Here is a 23,748-nt window from a genome sequence, read left to right on the forward strand (position 1 = left end):
CTAACCCTAAACCTAACCCAAACACTAACCCTAAACCTAAGCCTAGACCTAAACCTAAGCGTAATCCTAAACCTAAACCAATCCTAACCCTAACCCAAAACCAAACCCTAACCCTAAACGTAATCCTAAACCTAAACCAATCCTAAACCTAACCCTAACGCTAACCCCTAAACGTAACCCTAAGCCTTACAAAAACCAAATACTAACTGTAACCCATAACCCTAACTGAAAACCTAACCCTTACCCTACCCCTGAAATGTAATCCTAAACATAAGACTAACCCTTAAATTAAATCCTAAAGCCTAACCCTAAACATTAACTGAAGAATAACCCTAAGCCTAACCCTAATGCTAAACCCTAACCCTAACACTAAGTGTAATGCTGACCCTTGGCAGAGCAGTAAAAGCCACATGGGGGTCGAGTCTGGAGCCAAGGTGCTGGACTTGGCATTCCCATGACAGTTCCAGTGACCTTGGAAATCTGGGCTTTCTGGTTTTCTAAACACTTACACTAACCCTAAAACTAACCCAAAGCAAAACCTGAAGTCCGAATATTAACCCTAAGAATAAACAAAAACCTAACCGAAACCTTAACACTAATACTAACCGTAGCCCTAACCCCAAGCCTAACGCTAACCGTAACCCTAAATCCTAACCCTAGCACTAACCCAAACCCTAACCTTACATGGTAAACCTAATCCTAACCCTAACCTAACCCTAAACCTAAGCCTAACTCTAACTCTAACCCTAAACCAAACCCTAACCCAAACTCTAACCCTAAACCATAATCCTAACCCTAAGTGTAAACCTAACCTTCGGTGGAGCAGTAAAAGCCACATGGAGGTGAGGCTGGTGCCAAGGAGAAAAGAGTGGAAGGAGCAATGCTGGGGCAGCACAGTGCTGGCCTTGGCATGCCTTTTGCAGCTGTAGTGGCCCTGGAGCTCTGAGCTTTGTGGGTTTCTTCCTCTTGAACTGAGGGGCCCAGAACTGGTGAATCTTCCTGGAGAAAATATTTAGTGGAAACATTTGTCTCAGATGCATTTCTGAACTGATTTGCAAAAGCATACACCAATATTTTCATAGGAACTAGGATTTTCTTAGCTGTGTTCCACAGGGGTAGAAAATACCTGACAGGAAATATGTTTTTTAGCATGTTCAGATAAGCTGTCCTCTGGTTGTTTAAGCTTTAAGTTCTTATCACCTTAATAGTTATTCTTGTCAAAGCAGATACGTGAGCAGCTGAGGTCTGTATTTATAGAGACCTATGTTGAATCCTAGTATTTTATTTAGGGAAAGGTGATATTGGTAAGTTGTCCCAAGGGTCAAAATTTACCACTGGCACAAATCCAAATAGATTTTAAAAAACTGTCAACACAGAGGCTGATCTTGATGGTTAGTGGCCTCAGTATTGTTTCTTTATGGGGCACTGCTTAACATAAGGCCTGTAGATGTCTCCAGGAGAAGAGGGAAGATAAGGGAAGAAGCTAGTTAGGCTCAGCTTAGCAGGCTGTAAGGACCAATGTGGAACAGTAAATGTTTTTAGGAGGAGTATGGGGAGGAATAAGATAGAATTACGTTGTGGGCTGTGAGACGTGCTGCAGAGGCACGTGGCAGCACAAAGGAGCACATGACAGCACAGAGAGGCTGGTCTCTGCTGGACCCTGGGGGAAGAAGATGTCACACGGCAGAGCCCTACGGAGAGGAGGCTGCCAGGAGCTGACGGACGAGTGAACAGCGCATGATCACCCCATAAAAGGACATTTGGAAAGCGTGTTGCTGATGTGGCAACACGGGATAGGTCACGTAGTGAGAATTACCATGTGAGGAAAATACTGTGCCTTGGAATAGTGTATAAAACCAGCTCATTCCTTTGAATAAACGATTCAGATTCCCTGCCAGTCTGGGTCCGTGCCTCAATCACCAACAGGGAGGGAAAAAAGGAAGCTGGAGGAAAGGATGCTGGAGGTCCTGAAGGTGGCTGTAGGAGCAAGGAAGGAGCAGCCTGATGCAGACAGAACAGGGGCAGTAGTGCCCTGCTCTCGACTGTGGATGAGTGTTGGGGCACTGTGCTCTGTTTCTGGAAGTAAGGTGGTGAGTTTAAAACTTGTACTGGTGGTGCAAGTGGAACATGCAAAGTCTGTGAACTACTGTCTGGTGAGTTGAGGTGGGAGTTGGTGGTACGCTCCTTCACACAGAATTTAAAGCATTTATATCCATGGTAGTTCCACTGTCTGAGTGTGGAAAACTGTGTGTTATTTGTCAGCATACAGCTATTTATATGAGCCCATGGAAGGCTCAGGTTGAGGGAGGCTAGTGTTCAGACACACATTTTGGCCCTGCTCTGACTTTTGAGTTTTCTCTGCACATATCTGCACATCAGTGTCCTCATGTTCACACTGACACAGCCCGAAGAGGGATCAGTTGCACTATTATCTAAATCCCAACAGTGTGCTTGGATCCAATGATGACATGAATATACACTATTTCTGTACAAAGAGAATTGCACCGAGAAAAGCAAGGAGGATGGCAGATGGGAGCTGCAGCTTACCAGGTGTGGAGGTTTATAGGAACTACTTGTCTGGAGTTTTTACTCGTTATCTTTTCACATGGTACTTTCTCAAAAAAAGCCAGTGTAGTTCTTTCAATTACCTATTTGTGTGATTGTACACATGTACATAACTGTCTGTAAACTTTCTCTGTAATATTGCCAGCATGGTTTTTCAAAAATCAGAACGGTTGCCAGTAGCTCTGTCTCTGCCTGTTTTCTTTTTCAATGAAGGTACAATTTCACAGAGCAGATCTAACCGTTCTTATTTCCCAGAATGTACCAAAGTTTGATCTTTTTAAAAGGTAAGATAGGAAAGGCACCTTGAGTATTACTGCTACTGCTGCTTCTCTTTAATGGTTGTATGGTGACACTGCTTCGCATAGGATTACTGTCACTGGCACGGAGGGGATGGGAGATTGGCTGCCTTGAGGAATGAGATGAGACGATAAAGGAAAGAGGATGTCACCTCTGTGGCATCTGGCTCTGTCTCTCAATTTTCATTCCATGTGTTCTGTGTGGAAGCAAAGTAGGGTTTGTAGTAGTTTCTTGCCTTTGCATCCCTGCCATTGTTAGGCAACAGAAAAGAGAGTGAGAGAATTGTGACAAATCTATCTTACCTAAAATAGCTGTATGGTGTAATTATTCAAGAGAGCTTAGCAGGCAAATGAGATGAAGCCAAAATTTAGGCAGATCACCAAAGGTACATAATACAGTGACAGAGTGATGTATAAAATTCTTTGGAAAGCATTGACATAATTATGTTACTTATGTGTTCATATTGTAGTGAACATGATTTTCAGAGTGCTGCATTTCTGCTTAACTGAAATGAAAGCCCTAAATTTCTTAACTAAATTTTGCTTTGTGCAGCAAAGGCTGAAACTTTCTCTGCAAAAATCAGATTCCAGTACACTGACTTTGGAGTACACTACTTTGGAGTACAGCAGTTAGAGCCAATCTGAGACATTTTTTCTTCATGTGCATCCAAAGTGTCACAATTAAAACTGTCATTGTAGGAGAGAAAAGTGCAAAAGGAGAGGCCCAACTGTGCATTGAGAAGAGGAAATGTTTTAGTTGACCTCCACTTGTCAGAGCACATTTCCCTCTGCAGGCAGGGCCATTTGTTTGTCTTGAGTTTGCACCTGATATCAAACAAGCAGCTGCTCTGCCAGCGGTTTTACCTTTCCACTCTCCAAAGCTGTGTCTATCCCAGATACTTTTAAGCAAAAATGTTGTCCCATAAAAATCTTGTAATGAGAGATTTGAGTTTTCTATTGAAACTTTCCCGTAACAGTCTATTACTCAATGCCTGTTTGTTTCAGGGAAGGGTAATTAAAGAGCCAGAAGAGAAAAGAAGGGAAAAAATGTATCTCACCTTTCTGGCATATTTTCAAAGGATTTAATTAGGGACACACAAACCAAAATTTTTTAAAAAACATGATTGATGTTGGAGCTTTAACAAGGCGCTGTCATTGGATACAGGGGCTTTTTATTAATGCATGTGGCGTGATAGAAATGTGTGGGACAGGATGCCAGGCTGTTGACAGTGTTTGTGTGTTGTATATGTTTTACATGAAGAGATGGGCTGTGTAAAGATGCATTTTGTTTCTTCTTTCATTGGTTCATTTCTTTAATCTGAACTGAAACGGAACTGAAACTGAAAGATCTTACTGCGAGGCAAGCCATTTTGAGTGAAAAGGGCTGTTAAGAAAATCTACCTTCAAGGAGAATATTTTATATACAGATTGTTATTTTCTCTAGAATTTAAATACTTCAAAGCTGGTGGTTGTACTCTATACCATGCATACTGCAGAGGACTGAAAAAGCACTCATGATCATGTGATGTTCCTGAATTTCTGTATATATATGCACATATATGAAGATGTGTATGTACGTATTTCATATACACATATTCATCTATATACATATACATCTAGATGATAAGTAAGTATGTATATATGATATATACATGTATGTATATATATGGTAGCACCATCAATAAGAGTAGTAAAATGCTGTTAGCACTGCCTATCAACAGCTTTTAGAGGTAGAAGCTGTTTCTGATGGAGGGAGGGCTCTTTGTCACATGTAGAGAAGAAAAACAAACTGTGAAATCCTTATTATCTTTGAAAACACACTTCAAAACTGAGTAGTCTTCTTTTTTTTCTTACGGTCATTTAATCTGTCTATAAATAGACATATTCTTTTTTCCTCTCTCTTTGTATTTATTTATTAATTTAGTAGTGATTAGTTGCCTGTGCACAAAGCAACCTTGATGAAAGGAAAAATCTGATTGCTTTTATTAAGAGATTATAGCTACATCTTGCATACAGATACCAGTAGCTCTGGGGAAACCTAAGGTGGTCTTGCAGAGTCTTGGAAGAAGTTACAGTGGAGGTACTAGTCAATAGTTTAAAATACATTCTGGAAATACATACAAAGACATTTTTCACCAGGTTTCTAAGGAAGATTCAGGCAGTAGTTAAAGGTTACAGAGAACAAGAAATTTTTTTCAGGAAACACCAAAGAAAATAGTTTCATAAATTGGCTAATGATAAATTGGTTAATGGTGATTTGTTTTAATGCAAAGAGAAGTTGGGATTTTTTGCTTTTCTTCCTAAAGATCTCTGAGACTTTTACTTAGAAATGTGGACGAGCATGGAAAATACTTTCACCAAGAATGGGATTTGAAACTGCAAACACTTACATACTTGAATGACATTACTGAGATTTGTGCTTGACCAAGTAGGTATACTTGTATAAGCACCATGACTTGATCTTTTACTTGTATCTGAGTGCTAAGGGCTGGCCCTGGATGGAACCCAGCATTAGTCAAAGTGGTTTTGTGCAGATCTTAATTCAGACGCCCCATTTTTTTGTGATGCTTTTACAAACTGCATTGAACACAGTCTGAGCAGCAAGTCCATTAACAAAAAATTGCACCCAGACAATAAATCTTTCAAAACTGCTAGTGTGATTGCTTTTGCTACAGTACCAGCTACTAAAAGCACTGAAGAATTGTCCAGTAAATAAAAGATACTGTTAGAAACTGCTAATAAAGTTTAGAGAACCAGCCGGTGACAAATTTCAAAAGAGCAGTCTTTCGATAGAAATGACATTGCTTTAACACAAGTAGGAAAATTATCCAAGGGGTAGAAGATGAAAGGTTCAGAAAATCTAACTTTATAAAGTGACACACTCGGATACATTTCCTATAGGTCTAAAATGAAAATTGCCATTTAAGAATAAAGATTTTGAACAAATGGCAGAGTTGGCAGAATGAACTGCAGGACCTTGGATTTTGCAGAAAATACGTTAACACAAACATACTGTGTACGTATTACCAGGAATAAGGAGAAAAAGGCAATAAAATAAAACATTTTCTGAATATATATCTCAAGACCTGCACTCAGACAATGGAGTTTTTTCATCTATTATATCAGGGCCATTAGACGAGCTCAGTAAATTTACCATTTGAAAACAACTGGGTAAAAATATAGCCATTTCTTTCAATGAAAGAGCTGTTCATATTAGAGCCATTGCAGGTATGAAAAAAAATGTTTAGGACAAAATATCTGAAAAGGAAGAGACCAGGCAACACTGTTAGGAAACAACTTTTCTATTGAAGAATCTCCTTAATTTGGCCAAATGCCTTTGTAACAGATAATAAGCTATATTTCCTGACTACTGAGTCTGAGAAATTCTTAATTGCCCATAAATCCATGTACTGGAAAGTTTGGAAAATTTAATGAGTTGGCAACAGACTTCAAAGAAAAGGATTTCATACAGACTGAATTACTAGAAACTAAAGGACAATGGATAAATAAGAAGGACTGGAGCTGAAGTCTTGGGGATTTAGGACAAACTAACCCATATATTTTGTAGATTAAATCTTTCCTTCATGGTCAAGGATGTCTGTCTTCTACAATGATGATGACTTCTACATGTAGTTTGAGGCATGAATTTCAAACAGTAATACATATCTTGCCTTATTGAAAATTATCTTGAACTGTTCATTTTCTTCACTTGTGTCTTTAGTTGCTTGAAACAGAGGGAGTCACATAAAGGACAGTACTGTAAACTTGTAAGAGTGATGAAAGGTAGTCAGGTCTTGCATGGGCTCATCCTCCCATGCAGTCTCACACCCCCACATAATCAGTGTCATGTTTCTTGCACTTGACTGAGAAACTTCCACTACCCTTATTGCTGTAATACTATACCTCATTGCTGTAAGCTGTTTTTATTTCTCTGTTCTTTGAGAGAGAGTTTGATGTTGCCTGACTTGTTCATGAGGATACTCATATATAGAAATACCTGGTTTTTGGAGGCTTTGGCCTTGTATCTTTGAACTTGAAATTAATATGTTGATTGGGATTCTGATTACATGCCTGATCACTTCTTTAAAATCTATGTATGGTCCATTAGAACACTGTTCAAAAGCCGCTTCTTCTTCACATCTCAGTTAGTATTTGTGAAGCTTCTGTTTCCAACTTACCATAGAAGTTAAGACATTGCAGAAAAAAGCTTACAAACATCAGTTAGTAAGACCAGCACTAGCAGATCACAGAATTGTAAAATCTAACCTAAGGGCTGGGAAAGACTTCTAAAATCATCAAGTCCAGCCATCAACTCAGCATCCCCACCATGTTCAGCTTTTGTTGAGCTTTGGATGGGGTACCCTTCCTTCTTGGACCAGGGTAGAAGAGCAGAGGAGGCTGCTGTTCTGCTAAGTTCTTTACTTCATAGTCTCATAGCTTTCTTGAAAGCAGAGTTCAAGGGGGTTTCATGATAAAGCCAAGCAGCAACAGCAAACAGCAGGCAAAAACCAGCTTCTTCTTCTAATTCTAGTTTCTTCTATATATTTATTTCTTTACAGAAGTGTGGATTATATTTGTTAATTGACCAATAAGATTAACACACGATTCTAGTTTTCCTTTTCTTAACCTATCTTGGTCTAATTCTAACAGTTGTAAGTCTTACACAAGTGTTACATAGGTATTACACAGATTTGCGTATACAGTTTCTATCAGCTCTTATTGTTCATGTGAACACTCTATCTAAAAAATGTGAACAGTATAGTTCTATATCTATATTTTGTCTAAAGTAAAGAATTCTGTGAAAAGGCAACACTGCTGCAGCAAGAACTGTGTTTAAGGTCTCTGCTGCAGCTTTTTAATGTTTAAGGCACTTAGCGTATATTTCTACTAAAAGTTAAAAATCTATATTTCTATTTCACGTTGGTGTGACTTCATGTATCTCAGCTTATCCAAAGGTTTTAATTCAACCCCTGTGCTTTGGCTTTCCTCTGGGCCTGAGTCCAGAGAAACTTTCACTCCAACAGTTAAGACATTGCAGAAAAAAGCTTACAAACATCAGTTAGAAAGAACAGCACTAGCAGATCATAGAATCATAAAATCTAACCTAAGGGTTGGAAAAGACTTCTAAAATCATCAAGTCCAGTCATCAACCCAGCAGTCCCACCATGTTCACCATTAAAACATGTCCTCAACCATGAACCACGTCCATACAGGTCTGGAACACTTCCAGGAATAGTGACTCCACCACTACCCTGAACAGCACATTCCAACACTTTACAACACTTTAAATGAAAAAAAATTTCCTAATATCTAATCTAGACCTCCATTTCCTCTTGTCCTGTCTATTGTTACTCAGAAGAAGAGACTGACACCCACCCCACTGCAACTTCCTTTCAGGTAACTGTAGACAGTGATAAAACTATCCTCCCCAAGCCTCCTTTTCTCCAGATTAAGCAATCCCAGCTCCCTCAGCTGCTCCTTATAGGACTTGTGCTACAGCCCCTTCACCATCTCCACGGACCTTCTCTGGCTCATCCCAGGACCTCACTGTCTTTCTTGTAGTGAGGGGCCCAGAACTGAACCCAGCACTCAAGTTGTGGCCTCACCAGTGCTGAGTACAGGGGGATGACCACTATTCTAGTCCTGTCAACCACATTATACAGGCCAGGATACCCTTGGTCTTCTTGGACACCTGGGCACACTCTGGCTCATGTTGAGCCAGATGTCGACTGGCATCCCCAGGTCCTTCTCCTCTGTTCCCAGCCTGTAGCACTGCAGGGGATTGTTGCGACCCAAGTGCAGGACCCAGCACCTGGCCTTGTTGAACCTCATACAAATGATCTCAGCCCATCGATCCAGCCTGTCCAGATCTCTTTGCAGAGCCTTCCTGCCCTCCAGCAGACCTACATTCCCACCCAACTTGGTGTTGTCAGAAAACTGATTGAAGGTTCACTTGATCCTCTCATCCAGATCATTGATAAAAATATTAAATAGGACTGACTCCAATCCTGAGCCTTGGGGAACCCCGCTAGTGACCAACTACCGCCTGGGTGTGGCACCATCCACCAGCACTCTCTGGGCCTGGCCATCCAGCCAGTTTTAATCCAGAAAAGGGTACACCTGCCTAAGCTGTGGGCTGCCAGCTTCTCCAGGAGAATGCTGTTGGGAGACAGTAACAAAGGCTTTACTGAAGTCCAGATACACAACATCCACTGTCTTCCCCTTATCCACTAGGCAGGTCACCTGGTACTGAAGGGACATCATGCTGGTCAAGCAGGACCTGCCTTTCCTAAACCCATCCTGGCTGGGCCCGATCCTCTGATTGTCCCATACCTGTTGCTTTATGGTACTCAAGATGATCTACTCCATTACCTTCCCTGGAAATGAGATGGGAACACATTTGCCATCTTCTGGTCACTTAGGACTTGGTGGACCAGGACTCCTGGTAAATTATTGGAAGTGATTTGGTGCACGATGTATGAATAAAACCACAGAATGTGGCATCCTATATCCACTTTTATAAAAATCTTGTTAAAAATATTTCTATGAACATGTTACAGTATATGCAATGACTCTACTCAGCCATGTAAATAAAGTTGCCCAATTCAAGTTTTGCCATCTCAGAAGCTATTGGATAACACTCCCATTCATGTGCTGTGAGAAGTCCTTAACAAAGTCCAGTCATTCTTAAACTCGAATAAAACCAGTCATTTATGAATGACTACGTAAATATAGTAAGATGAAGTATATCTTGTGTAATTTTATTTTTCTGCAGACATTTAGGAAACAAGCATTCTGGAAAACTCAAAACTATCACAATGACTATCTTAGAATGACTATGTGTTGTACATACTAAAAATGAAATTACTTGAAAACCCACTTTTCTGATGCTTTGAAAATAAATATTAATAAAGCAATTCTATTTTGTCTTTGCTACAATGTAAAAATTCTGTCCCAAGGACTGGAAAGTATTTTTGAGACTGTAAGAGCATTTGATTTTGATTTCTCAGTGCTTAACAATCACCCTACACCAGACCAGCTTCTAGTTGAGAGTATTTCCCCTTTTGTATAGGAACAGGTCTGCCTAAAGAGAGAAAAAACTAGAACCAAAGCTTAACCAGCTCTTCATGCTTGTTCTCTCCCCTCCTTCACAGAGTAGCATGCGGTGACGTTCACCAGGTTTCAACCTGGCACCAGGTTTGACTCCTGGTGCCATGGAACAAGGGCACAGAGTGTTTAAGGCTTTCCTCCCTGGCATAAAAGGTCTGGCTAGTTAGACAGACTCTCAGCATAAACTTTTCAATGTGAGAACCACAATCGAAAAAGTCACAGAAAAAGAAAGCCTTTTCCAAACCATCTGCCCACAACTCTATTCAATGCTCTTCATCAGTCTAGAAGTTTTGTCTTCCTTCTTGGGGGACACTGACATGGTGCATTTCCAAAGCAAAAGGTGACACCTGCCATGAAAGCAATGAAAATTATTAGTGTGTCCAACTTCAAATAGTTTTCAATCTTTCAGTGATTATGGATGCTTCCTATCAAAACTGTCCAAGATGCTGTAACTTTTATATGGGTTTCTGCAAAAAGATAAACCTTGGAAGTCGCTGGACTGTAAAATAGCGGTACACTATAACATTGGCAAACCTTTAAAAGATAAATCTTGGCAGCCACTGGACTGTACAACATTAACACACTCTGACACCACTGGATGTCTCAAATTCCAGAGAAGGATCCTAGAGGTGGTTTTTCTCATGTAACAGAATGAAGAAGACTGTGTTACCTCAAAAATCCACCTGGCTTAAGTTCATTCACAACTATCCTGTGTAAGTGCATATATCTTTAGTGAGCTTTTTCTAGAAAGGCAAAAGTGGCAATTACTTAGTTGGTTTATATTGGCTTATAATGATACGTAATGATAATGATAGCTGTAAAACAAAGTCTGGCAATTCCAGTTCTCAGAACAATGGCTTATCTGTAAAACATAAGATACCAAGATAGTCAGTAGTTTTCCAAGAACATAAAACGTTCCTTTTTATCTCCCTGTTAGTAATTTTGCAGGTATAAAAAGTTTATTCTTAAAAGCCTTTCCAGAAATGCATCCTCTCAACTCACTTCTCTGAGAGAGTCTATCTACTAGGAACCTCTAAGAGCCTCTACAAGGCTCAGATTTCTCTGTCCCTGCTGCAGGAGCAGCTAACTGCTTGAATGTTCTTTGTATGGTTTCACATAGCTCGGATGCTCCAGCATTTGCTTGACCTCCATACTTCCTTCTCACAAATTCCTACTTGGCACTTTCCTCTGTTCTGTTGCAGCACATTTGCCTGCACTCTGACTCCATGTCCTCATCTTCGTGCTTCTCTGCCACTCCTCTGCATCCCTCCTGGTCCCTACATTAGTCTCACTCAATTTGCTGTCCTGTTTCCAATGCATTTTCCCTCTCCACTGATCCCACTGTATCTGGCATGTCCATATTCCCCTGTCCCCTGGTTGGCCCTCACAGAGTAGCTAACAGACCATTAGTTTCCCTGGTGGCATCCTGTCTTCTGCTCAATTGCTAATAACAAGGAGTGGCATCCATCTTCACTGGTTTACCCTCACATTCACCCAGAAACTTTAAATAGATCTGGCAACCAATCATCTGAAATCAAGTTTGGCCTGGTCATGGTCTTGACAATGGGAGATGGGAAAGTATTTTACTTAGAGATCAAATTTCACAGGTTTTTAAATGAAAAATTATTAATAATTGTCATATGCTAAAATTTATTAAAAATGTATTGATAAAACCCCTCTAACTAATCTTTTCTGTGATTTGAGCAACAGGAAGGCTGATGGTGCTGCTGACAGAGGTTCTGCACAGAAGCTGCAGAGGAGTGAGATCAGACTTGAGAATGGGGCTTTTCTTCTGGTACTGGTCAGATTATGCTCCAGTGAAACCCTTACAAAATGATAGCATAATTTACTGAGCCTCAGTCCTAAATACGTGACCCTTGCTTGCCTCACTGGTTTTCACCTCTCCATAGAAAGTTGTTCTGTGTTTTGGAACAATTCTGCCATTTCTGTGACAGCTGTCTGTAAAAAACTAGAAATGATGGCTACTTCATTATGGTATCTCGCTGCACACTGTAGAAAACTAATCATGATCTAAACCTAATCCCCAGACTTAATAAAATACTTTGCATTCTATGACTTCAGAAGCTATATTTTATTTCTAAACCTAATCTACCCTTAATATGTGGGGAGGGAGGACAATAGACCATGTCATCTCAGTGTAGGCTGGGAATCTCAGGTGCAGTGGGTTTTGACAGTTTTGAATAGCAATCCATCACTTAACAGACAAATAGAGGCTACAGTCTCTTTGCAGCAGCTCTTTTTCAACACCAAGATGACATCTGTGCCCTCTGCAAAGGACTGTATGATGTCATCCTCAGAAAAGAATAGGTTTCAAACACTACTGGGCTTGAGCAGGCTGTTCCCAAGGTGGTTGGAGTGTTATTTTTTCTTCAAGAAACTGGTTCTCCAATGGTGAGGTTATATTTTTGTCACCCACAGTTTTCAGCAATTGCATATCAAAATACTACAGCTAAATAGTGGAAAACAGCAAACAGAGGATCACAGACGTAGCTATACGTCACAGGGAAAACAAGAAGTTATACTGACATATGCAAAACTCCATCTGAAAGCAGAATTGATGCAATGTGTACATCAGAGCATTAGGTAATGATGTCTTCTGTTGTTCTCTTTGATGAAAGTTTTGACACCAGGGAAAATATTTGTAAAGGTTTGTCCAACATAAACAGCATTAAATATATATATTATAAAGTGAATTTTCTGGTGAGTTCTTAAGAGGCTGGGATGCAATACAGCAAGAATCATTTCAAGTCAATTTTACAGTTAAACACTTTGACTCAATATAGTCCATCAAAGTAGTTGAGTTGTGTTAGCATTTTATTGTAAAATATACTGTACATTTAACAATCAATGCTGTGTCCTCAAAAAGAAAGATCAAAAGTAAAATAGAAATCTAAATGTTAAATTTTCTTAACTATTTCATTCTTTTACTATACAATGCTTTTCTTCATTATGGTGACCTTGTTAGAAGTCTGACAGGTTATTAGGAACCATGCTTTCCCATTATATTCTGTAAGATACTTTGCTCTCAGAGAGGTCTACAGAGCTTTTTCTTCACTTCCATTTGCAAATAGAACTGTGGGACTATGCATCCAGGTGTTTCCTTCAGTGTTTATTATCATGAGCACATGCTCTTTGAGTAAATTTGAAAAGGTTTTAGTCCATCAGGGAATGGATTTAGCAATATTTTAATATTAACAATTAACCAGTAGACTTGCTTGTTAAGAACAATTTCCCCAGAAACAGTATGTCATGGTCAAAAAGTAGCATAATAAGCAAAGAACTCTTTCCTAGTAAACCATTTCCTGCTGCATTCTTGATATTTATTCTGATAGAGAGGAACATAGTAATTGTTTAATTGTTTCCTATTGATATGTCCAATTCAGCAGCTCTCAGTCAGTCACCCCATGGCCCTGCAGCAGTCATTTGGCAGTTCCATAGATTTTTAAGCCATCAGGGACCATTAGATCATCTTGTCTGATCTTTCTGAGTAAAACAGGTCAGAGATTTTCATGTAGTTATCTCCTATATTGAGTGGAGCAACGGATATGTAACCAAAGCTCATCCTCACCCTCATCCTTACCTTTTGTTCTTTTTAAATGGGGACTATTACCTCCTATTTCATACCTAGGCTGTGTTTCATTAATGTTTCCAAAGACTCTGAGATACTGGGATTTAATGGGCTATAAATGTGAACAGTAGAAGTATTTCCAGTGATGACCTAAACAGGATTTTTTAATCAATATGATGAATTGGATACTGGGACAAATTAATCTGTGGTGTCTCCAGCAGGAAGGAGTTTTGCCAATTCAATTCAAGATTTTTTTATTATAACATTTGCTGATAATTTGAAGAAGGAAAGATATACAGTACAAAAATGATGCTTTAAAAAATGCTAGAAATAAAAATGTCAGGGAGCAACTTTAAATATTCAATGTCATTAAATTTAATTGATGAAATTTTCTTAGATTTCAGATTAAAAATTCACAGAGATTCTCATTCCTTTTATCTTCATTAGCCCATATATGTCTTATTAATTATTTGTTAGGTATTTCCATAAACATGTGATGATATTAGTGGTGAGAATGTAAAACTAAAATTCTTTTACTCTAACATCACTGGGACAATATAGCGATGCTTACCCTGATCCATGTTCAAGCCAAAGAGTCTCCCTTTGAAGGCATTAAGTTATGCAAGAGGTATTGCCCAGCCTGTCTGAGATTGCAAAGTGCCTCCCAGTTCCGTGCTTGTTCCTCTGCCTTTGCATCAGGCAAAAGGAATTTATACACGAAGGGCTGGAACCCTCTCTGAACATCTGCAATGACAGGAGTAGGTAGTCCAAGACATGTTTTCTGACTTCAGTGAATGGGATTTTTGTATGCCTTAACCAAGCTTTCTATCAATTGTTTTTGGGAAATCTACCTGAAAAAAACCCAAAGCTTTAGAAAAATACTTACGTTCACTGGTTTATATTTGCCTTTTTAGCATCATTGTCCTTCAGTTTTCCACATTGAGCAGTACTGCTCTTGCTGCTGTGAGTCATCTCTGGATCTTCCTTGAAGAAGTTCTTCTTCAAGCAGCTTTTGTGAACTTACTTGATGGCCAGAATTTCAATTAACAACAAATCTCCTTCAGAAGAGGGTGTAGTCAAGGCCATTCCAGTTTATTATGTATACTGTCTATTTCTATTTACCTACAATCTATGTATATTTAGTCTACTTAAAACACACACATGGATGTATTTGCTGAACAAACAGTAGCTTCTACCCCAAAGTTACATTTACAGTGAGGGGAGTAAAACTTTTAAGGTTGGTAGTACTTGGAGAGAACTACTACATAGGAGACACTAAAACTGGTGATAATGATTTAAAACTCTGTCCCATCCAAAGCTTATTTTTAAAAAAAATTAAAGTAATACATTAAAGATGCTAAAACTTCAGGCCTGTTGTTTTACCTCTGAACAGCTAACATGGCAACATGTCGTCATTTAAGCCCAGCTGGCAATTAAGCACCATGCAGCCACTCACACGCCTCTACCCCACACCCCCAGCGCAGTGGAATGGGGAGGAGCATCAAACTTCCAGGCTGAGATAAGAACAGTTTAAGAATTGAAACAAAGTAAAATATAATAATAATAATAGTAAACAACAACAGCAGCAATAATAATAATATAAAACCCAAGGAAAAAAAGTGATGCACAATACAATTGCTCACCATCTGCTGACTGATGCCAGACACCTGTCTCTGAAACCCAGACAGCCCCCCTTCCAGGTAATTCCCCCAGTTTATATACTGGGCATGCTGTTCTATGGTGTGGAATACCCCTTTGGCCAGCTCAGGTCATCTGTCCAAGTTATGCTCCCTCACAGGTTTTTTGTGTTCCTCCTCACTGGCTGAGCATGAGCCACAAAAATGTCCTTGATTTAGGATAGACACTTCTTAGGAACAAGCAAAACATCAGTGTGTTATCAACATTATTCTCATACTGAATCCAAAACACAGACCCATACCAGCTACTGAAAAGAAATTAACTCTATCTCACGCAAAGCAGGACACATTGAAAATACATACTTACAAAATTTTAAAAATTAAAAGGGAGTCGATTTAATCCATTCAAGATTTTCAGATTCTGTAATTTAAACTTTTGGAACCAATAAAATAAGTGGCACTTCTTCATGGTCCTGCAGGATCTGCTTCTCTGTCCAGTTTGACTGTGATATCCACTGGAAGCAGCAATAAGTAACTCATGGTCCTCCAGTTACTGCTCCATTTCTTCCTTGGTATTTGAAAAACTGTGTCCTTTCTTCATTGTTTGCCATAAAGGTGTGGAAGAGGAGGAGGTGACCAGCAGGGCTATGGGGGCCCAGAAGGACAATCCTGTGGGAAGGGAGTCCCATGAAGAGACTGTCAGAACAGGGAAGGAATCTCAATGTGAGCCAGAGAGCATCAAGCAAATGTTCGAGATGCCCTCTTTTACACAAAAAAAATTGAAGTTGAGGGAAAAAAGTCATTCTAGTCTACTTACAGTAGAAGAGCAATATTTTTTTTTTTAATGACCATTTTGGAAGGGAATGTGGATAGCACAATCACTACCATGCCTTCAAAGTTGCAACTGAATTTAGCATATGTGACATGTAATCCAGAAGGCGCTGTTATTCCTGCTCTAGGACTTATAACTGCTCCCATATACATAAAAATCAATTGACCCCATTAAAAAAATTACATTAAAAGACTTCCGTGAAAAACAGCATAGCTACTCACTTAGAAATAGCAGAATAGAAAGAAAAGAAATTATTAGTTTAGGGTCCTTGCAAATCTCAAAGTTTCCTGGCATGCAAAACTCCTACATTCTTCTTACCAAGAACAAGAAAATATATATTTCATCACAATGGCCTTAACTTTGACCTCTGCATTGTGCCTTTTATGTATTATTTGTATTATATTGATTTAGAGTAGAATTCATCTTCACTACATTTAGTCATTTAAAGTTAAGGGTTTCATCTAAGCTATTTGTCCAGGTTCCCCTTATAGTAAATGGAGAAAGGTAAGTTCCTCCAAATGGCAATTCATCCCATTTTAAGATAGGCATCTGAGATAGACTGGATGAATTGCTCTCTACTGCAGTCTCTCTCCAGTGCTCTGAGGAATGCAAGTGACTAGCTTAGGCTAAGCACCCAGCTTTCAGATGGCTAAAAATTAGGCAAAAGGAATCCCTCACACATATCTTATTTTAAGGGATGCATTTAACTAAGAAATATCTCATAGTCAATTTGTTATCTGTTATTTTGCTAAAATTTGATAAGTGAAATTTCTTCAGAATCATATGCCTTAATGAGCAACCATAATCTCAAATAATGGTAAAATTACATTTGACAAGGTGGTTGATCAATACATGACATTAATGTGCACATAAATCATTCTCACATTCTCTTTCAAAGAAGGGCATTCATTTAGACTTCTGGTAGAAAACACAGCTAGAGGTTTTTTTGAACTACCAGTTACAAATTCATTTTGAAATATTACAGAGCTGCAAGAACTAAGAACTCCTGATAAATCAGGCTGATAATATTATTTCAGGGTCAACGTAGGGGAGGAGTTGCAATTGATTTGTTTCTATTTGATAGGAATTGTATGTTCAGATTTTATTATGTGTATGAATTGTGTGGTACCCTCAGCTATTAATTTCTTAAAGTGTCTGGGTTTGGAAATGATGCAATAGATATCAACACTATTGTCTCTTAGCAACCTCAATTAGTATTTGAAACAAAGGAGCATTTGCAAGCTTGGACTTTTTACCATGTGTTAACAAAATCTTGTTTGTTTGTGTGTGAACATATTAGTGAATGAATCCATTACTAACAGTTTTTAAAATGGGGGAGACAGGCCACCAGCTTAATAAATTATGGGAACAAGTGTTGCAGGGCAAGCAAGAACTGCCCTTGTGGAGCCCTGCTTCTTTCCCTGTGCACCTGACATGATGTGCACATCTCCTAGGTGGCTGAGTTAGCCATGCATGCCTGCATATCACAGCATGCTTTCCTTCCAAATGCTGGTAGGAAGGGCTAAAAAGTCACTGCAAATTACGTGTCACATCTGGCAGCAGTGTAGGCAGCAAGTTGCTACCAGACCTCCTATTTCTTTCATGTCAACAAGTTGCCCTCTGACCTGGAAGGATATGTCTAGAGTGAGAAATTATTTTCCCTAGATCCAAACTGGTTCTATGTCCTGTTCAATTAAAACCAGGCTTGAAAGGATTTGAGTACCTTCAGCTCAGTGTATGCACCAGTTTTATTAGCCAACTGCTCCAGAAATAGCAATATTTTCAGTGCCTAGTCCTATGGATGTGTCTTATGGAAGTACAGGGTTCCTATTGATAGATAGGAAGATTTCACCAATAAAAAAATTATTTTTGTTTCTTATTTTCTCTCACTAATTATAGCTATATCCTCTGACCATATTTTGTGAAATATCTCTTCCATCTCTAAAGTTTGGCACTTGCATATTCAAAAATAAATCACATTCTTGCTTCACAAGAGCTTGGTATGAATAAATTTGCATTCAGGATGAGTTGGTGGGGACAGAAGAGTGAGTCTGGCATTGTAATGACAGAGCTGTATTACTTAAATTCATTTTGTGACACTTCATGTTGCTATAACCACATCAAGCCCTGATACCACTCAGTTTGCAACAACCATGGAAGACTATGCAGACTCCCCTTAGGGCCTTGCTATGCCTTGGCTTGCCTTTTCCCTCCCATTGCTTCTGCTGTACTAACACTTTTAAAGAAAAGTGTAGAGGAAACCTGTGTTCATGTCACTGCGGGTGACTCCTTTCACAGAAACCTTGCATTTCTGCTGCAGCATCCCTAGCAGAGCAAACAAGAAGAAGCTGCAGCCAAAGTGCATATCCAGAAAACCCATTGCTTCATTTATGTTGTTGCCTGTTGCCATTTACATCTTTCAATTCAAAGGGCAGAAGTACTTTTTATCCAATAACAACAAACCGACTTAAGATTTTTTTCCTAGAAGCACAAGAGAAAACTCCTTCAAGAGCAAAAACCTAAAGCTGACCATTACTTGGTCTGAAGCCCCAGTAAAGAAGTCTGCTATTCTAATAAATGAGTATCCAAAAATCCTTGGATTTATTGCATATTCAAATTTTTGATACTCACAGTTTTATTCCTACAGGGAACTTGTAGGAAATAAGAATTTTAAAAAATCCCTAAAAATAAACGACTTAGCCCTCAAACTGGCCCATATTTATCATTCGTGTATTGAGCAAAACAATGATAAATTAACAGAGGAATATGCACGTCAGTGTTAATTTTTATAAATTTTTTTCTTTGAAGTAAATACAGCAAATACACAGCTATAACATTCTAGCAGAAATACATGATGGCTATATGTATAGATAGAGAGGTAGATGGTCACAAACTGATTGTCAGAAAGACCAGGCACAGGAGTAACAAGAAATTTCCATGGAGAAGAATGGAAAGATTTGCCAAGAGTGCTACAGCCGTGACAGCAGGAAACTTTTAAGGTCCAGGTTTGTTATAAGTGTCATAGAAATACAGCTTTTTCTTAGTGTGATGCACTTGAGTGTATCTGGTATGCTGCAAATGCTCCTCCATGTTTCACCTCAAGGCATGACTTTTGTCCCTGGGTTGGTTAGAGGCATCCACAGGGACTGACTTGCTGCTGGTGGGACTGCAAGGCTGGGCATGACATTGGCAATCCAAGTTACACCTTCACAGTCTAATTCCCCTCAGGCTGTGCAGACCCCAGCTGTGCTGAGGCTAAGGGCTGTTGAAGCCCAGCACACTGAAAGACAGACCACCTGTGGTTACTCGCCCACAGGTTCAGTCCCTACACATCGGCAGGAAACAGAGGCCCCAGCCACCTGCCCTGTGAGGGAGAAGGAGGTGAGAAGCCTCAAGCTTTGTCTGAGCCCAGCTGCCATTTGTACACTGGCTGCTGTGAAAGAGGACTGGAAACAGGGCAGCGTTTGCCAGTGCTGTCTCTGCCCACTCCGACAGTCCCTGTCTGATGCCTGTGCGTGTCCAGTCTGTGCCTCTGACAGCTGTGGCTGTTTGCCAGTGTTTCCAGGAGCTTCAGGTCTGGAAATCTGGGATGGTAGGATGGTATCACCCAAAACAAGAAGATGGTAGAGCTTGAAGTTCCCATGTTAAACAAAAACACTGGATAAAGGTACAAGAAGACTGACCCAGAAACTTAGGACAGGGGACGCAGCTTTGCATGTGGTCATCAACCTGGAAACCTCTGGATACAAAATATGATACCTAGTCCTCAGGGCTGATAACCGGCAGGGAAAAGAAGGACAAGGGGACATTAAAGGGAAGGAATTTTAACCAGTAGTCCCTTAAACAATATGCATAGTCCTTTTAAGACCCTGTAACACTCCAAAATCAGCAGCAGCTGGGTAAGAACTTTCCCATTTGAGTCCAAAGATTTAAGTGCTGTGAAGTTTTAAGCCGTCTATAGTTACTTTGGTGGTTCCCTGTATTGTTTCTTTCCCTTGCTAAATATGAATAACTTTTAAAAAAGCTGAACAAAATAATTCAGCATTTGAAGGCAGATGCCTGTGATGACCTAACGGACTTTTTTTCCTTCCTTTTTGTTTTCATCACTAAATACTTCTGTGGTTCTGTCAACGTTTCAAATAAGATTTCCAAGTGCCAGTGAAATAGTTTCATGTTAGGGGGTTATTTTTATAATTCAGTGTATCCGAACTTCATGAAAAATATGCAAATCACCTTCATTATAACCATATCTTGTAGCAACATGCAGCATACGTAGTGCCAAAAATGAATGCATTCATGGCATCTTTTGGGTCCTAAGATCCAATTATGTCTTTTGTTGTTCCTTTTTGGCTTTCTGTGTCAGCTGCATGCTCTGTAAAGTTACTGATTACTGACCTGTTGGCAACTTTACAAATCAGCTTTGAAATGCAAGCTGTCAGTAGCTCTTGAGTACCCCAGTCCCAGGTTACCAAGGCCATGAAATGCTGCATTGAATTTTTAATCAATTTTCCCTCTGCTTCTGCTTAGCTTTTTCCAGGTTAAGGTCAATTTTGAAACCAGCTGAATTCTTTAATAATCACTGTCTTTGCAGTCCTCACTGGGTTCAAAAGGAAGAACAATTTTTTCACTGCATTAATATTAATTTTTTTACTGTGGGGGCTTATTACAGGGGCATATTTTCTGTTTAAGTATTCATTGTTAGATCACAAAGTGCACTGCAGTCTAGCCAAAGTATTGCCTCATGAAGATAGGAGTGAACTGCCACTAACCCGAAATTTCACCAGCCTCACTTTTAAAATGAAGCAAGGCTGCTGTTGTAACCCATTCTACATTTTTTCCCTGCAGCCATGCTACTCATAGGAGAAAGCTTGCCACCTCAGACACATGTCCTTTGGCTCACCTTTCTAAATGTGACAACTGCAGTTTATTTAGTAATTCTCCCATCAAGCTATGATCTCTGTTTTCAAAAGTTGCAGCTCTTTGTCCAAGTAGGCAAGACCAGAATAAGTCTTAGAGTACTAGAAATTAGGACCTAAATGTGAAAAAAAACCCCAGTCATCTTTATTTTCTCTTCAGTTTACACGCAGAAGCATTTATCATTTAAGAATTTGATTTAATGTGTAGGTGCTTATTTGATTGCAGTGGTGAATAATCCATAAATGCTATATTTTCAAGGATCCTAGTGATGCTAGATTCTACTAGATTACCTTGCAGCAAGGTTTATTTAAAGGTGCCTATGCCATGATGACACACACAATCAGATAGCTATCACCACGTTTTCACTATAGCTTCTTGCATGCTTTTACAGAATCTCATGGTAATGTGATTTTTTCATCCCGGAGTGAAAAGACAGTTATAGCTACCCTTTACTACCAAGGAAAGCAGGTTAGTAAGAGGTACTGTGGTAGCATTTCTGGTTCAATAGTCAATAGCATATGATTAAAAGATGCTGGTATTTGGTCAGCTCTTGAGTATATCTATTCTCTTTGAGGCTACATTTAGGATGTCTAGGATTTCCGGGCACGGGTAGCAGTACCACTCTAAGTGAATTCCTGCAGCTGTTTTAAAAGCTGTTGGCCCCCATACCACTATGAATCTTGAAGCAGTTAGTGACAATAGTTGTCCAGGGGTAATCCAGGACATTTGAAGTCTGGAGTCCACTGAAGTTGGATTTACTTCTGTCTGTGAGCAATGCCTTATACTGAATAAGTAGAGGTACCTTATAATAAGATTCAAGGAAGGTAGTACACTACAGGTATCTCAAAAAAAAAAAAAAAAAAAAAACCACAAAAATGGAGGTATCTGGGGAAAGAACTTACTGATTCTGCACATTGGATATTGAAAAATAGCTGTTGATTCACGAATAGTCTGCAAATATAGCACCTGCAGAATCAACCACAAAGTTAAGCAAACAGTTCTGTAGTTTCCAGGTGGAAACAGTGAGTTCTGGTGTCTCTTCAAGCTCTAGTCAAAATTCTCCTGTGTCTGGGGTTTAATGGTAGTCCCCACACTATTTCTCATACAAGTTGACATTTTGCTGCTTCCTTTTTATGGATGATGGGCAAGAAAAATTTTTTGGTCAGTCTCTTCTAACTGACGGAAAATTTAATTTATTAGCCATGAGGGAGCTTAATAATAATTGAGAACTTTCTTCTTCTGTCCTTTTCAGTGGAAGTTCATCAATAGTTAACATGTTTTGAGGTGGTAGGATGACCAGTGCATAGAAAGACACACTTGCTGGACTGTTACCAAAAGGTTATTCCGTTATGAAGGCACCAGTAAAGATACTTTCTCAGTGGCATTTACGTACAACATCTTTAAGGAATGTACTAATTACCTGAAAAAGGCATCTTGTTAACAAAAAAAGAAAAAGAAAAGAAAAAGCAAATGAGATGCTTCATTGAAAAATTTAAGAAAAATTCAGATTTTCTGTCAAGTTCTTGTTGCACTGTGCTGCTGTGGGAGATCTCTTGCCTTCTGGGAGATTCCTATTGCTGGGCCTGGAGCTGCTCATGTTCTAGCTTTAAGAGTGGATTTTAACCATCTCCTCAAAGATGAAGAACTGAGCAGGTCCGAAACTGTTCAGAGTTCTATGGATACAGGAATCTGTGCTGCTAAACCTGTCTTAATTTGAAACATTGGAGATGATGGATCCTTTATAGATTTCCTATGATCATGCTGACATAGTTACGGGTCTCACAGAGAAGTTGGGACTTAATTTTACCATACAGGAGCAAAGCTTTCAATGAGAACTCAGTATTCTGGTGCTATTTATAATTATTTTATTGAATCTCTTTTACTAAGTACAGTCCAGCACACTTTATTAACACAGTTGAGAACAAGAATGATATCTCTTCCACATGGCTTGGAAAACAGGACAGCATTGGAGAAAGCAATTATTCAAAGATCTTTGAAAGGAAAGAGGAGATGATAAGGCTGAAAATAGCACTGATAAAGGACAAAGACTGGATACACTGAAACTGAACAAGAAGTGTAGTAAATAGGCAATTTGAGGCAACTTCATTTTGAGAAATAACTCTTGAACCAAAGGTAGTTGCTGATGACAAATAACAACAGTTACATGGTTTAGGTAGCACCCATAATGTGATAATTGATGAGCAAGCCACTTCTTGAGGGAGATCATTCCGTCATGCAAGATTTTTTAAATTTTAACTTTGTGGTTTTGACCATCACTTTAGGTTGATCATAGGAGAAACTATAAAGGGTTTCATTGATGACATTGAGAAGTGACCTGTAAAGTTGAATGATACCCCTGGAACTTAAAGGCCAGTACAGTTCATATCGTTACCCACACAGTGCATAACTGCATAAAGAAAGCACAGGAGAGAGTAATTATCTTTTCCAAACACAAACTCGGAATCTCCACCTTGGTAATACAAAAATAAAAAAACAGTGCATGAAGAAAGCTTTGCTAACTGTTACTCTGACAAGCTATAGCTGACAGCTGTCAGGGTTATGAGAAAGTCACACAAGTTGAAGTGTGGTATTAGTGTACTGTGAGGGCCATGAAGAGGATCAGAGGGCTGTTTGCACCTTTCCTATGAAGACAGACTGAGAGAGTTAGGGTTGTTGATCCTGGAGAAAAGAAGGCTTTGGGGAGACCTCATTGTGACCTTCCAGCACCTAAAGGGGGCTTATAAGAAAGAAGGAGAGGGACATTTTACTCCAGGAGATAGTGATACGACAAGGTGGACTGGT

The sequence above is a fragment of the Corvus kubaryi genome, unplaced genomic scaffold (genome assembly GCF_017639235.1).
Source record: "Corvus kubaryi isolate FWS band 111438036 unplaced genomic scaffold, C.kubaryi_AGA036_p1.0 37354, whole genome shotgun sequence".
Classification (NCBI taxonomy): domain Eukaryota; kingdom Metazoa; phylum Chordata; class Aves; order Passeriformes; family Corvidae; genus Corvus; species Corvus kubaryi.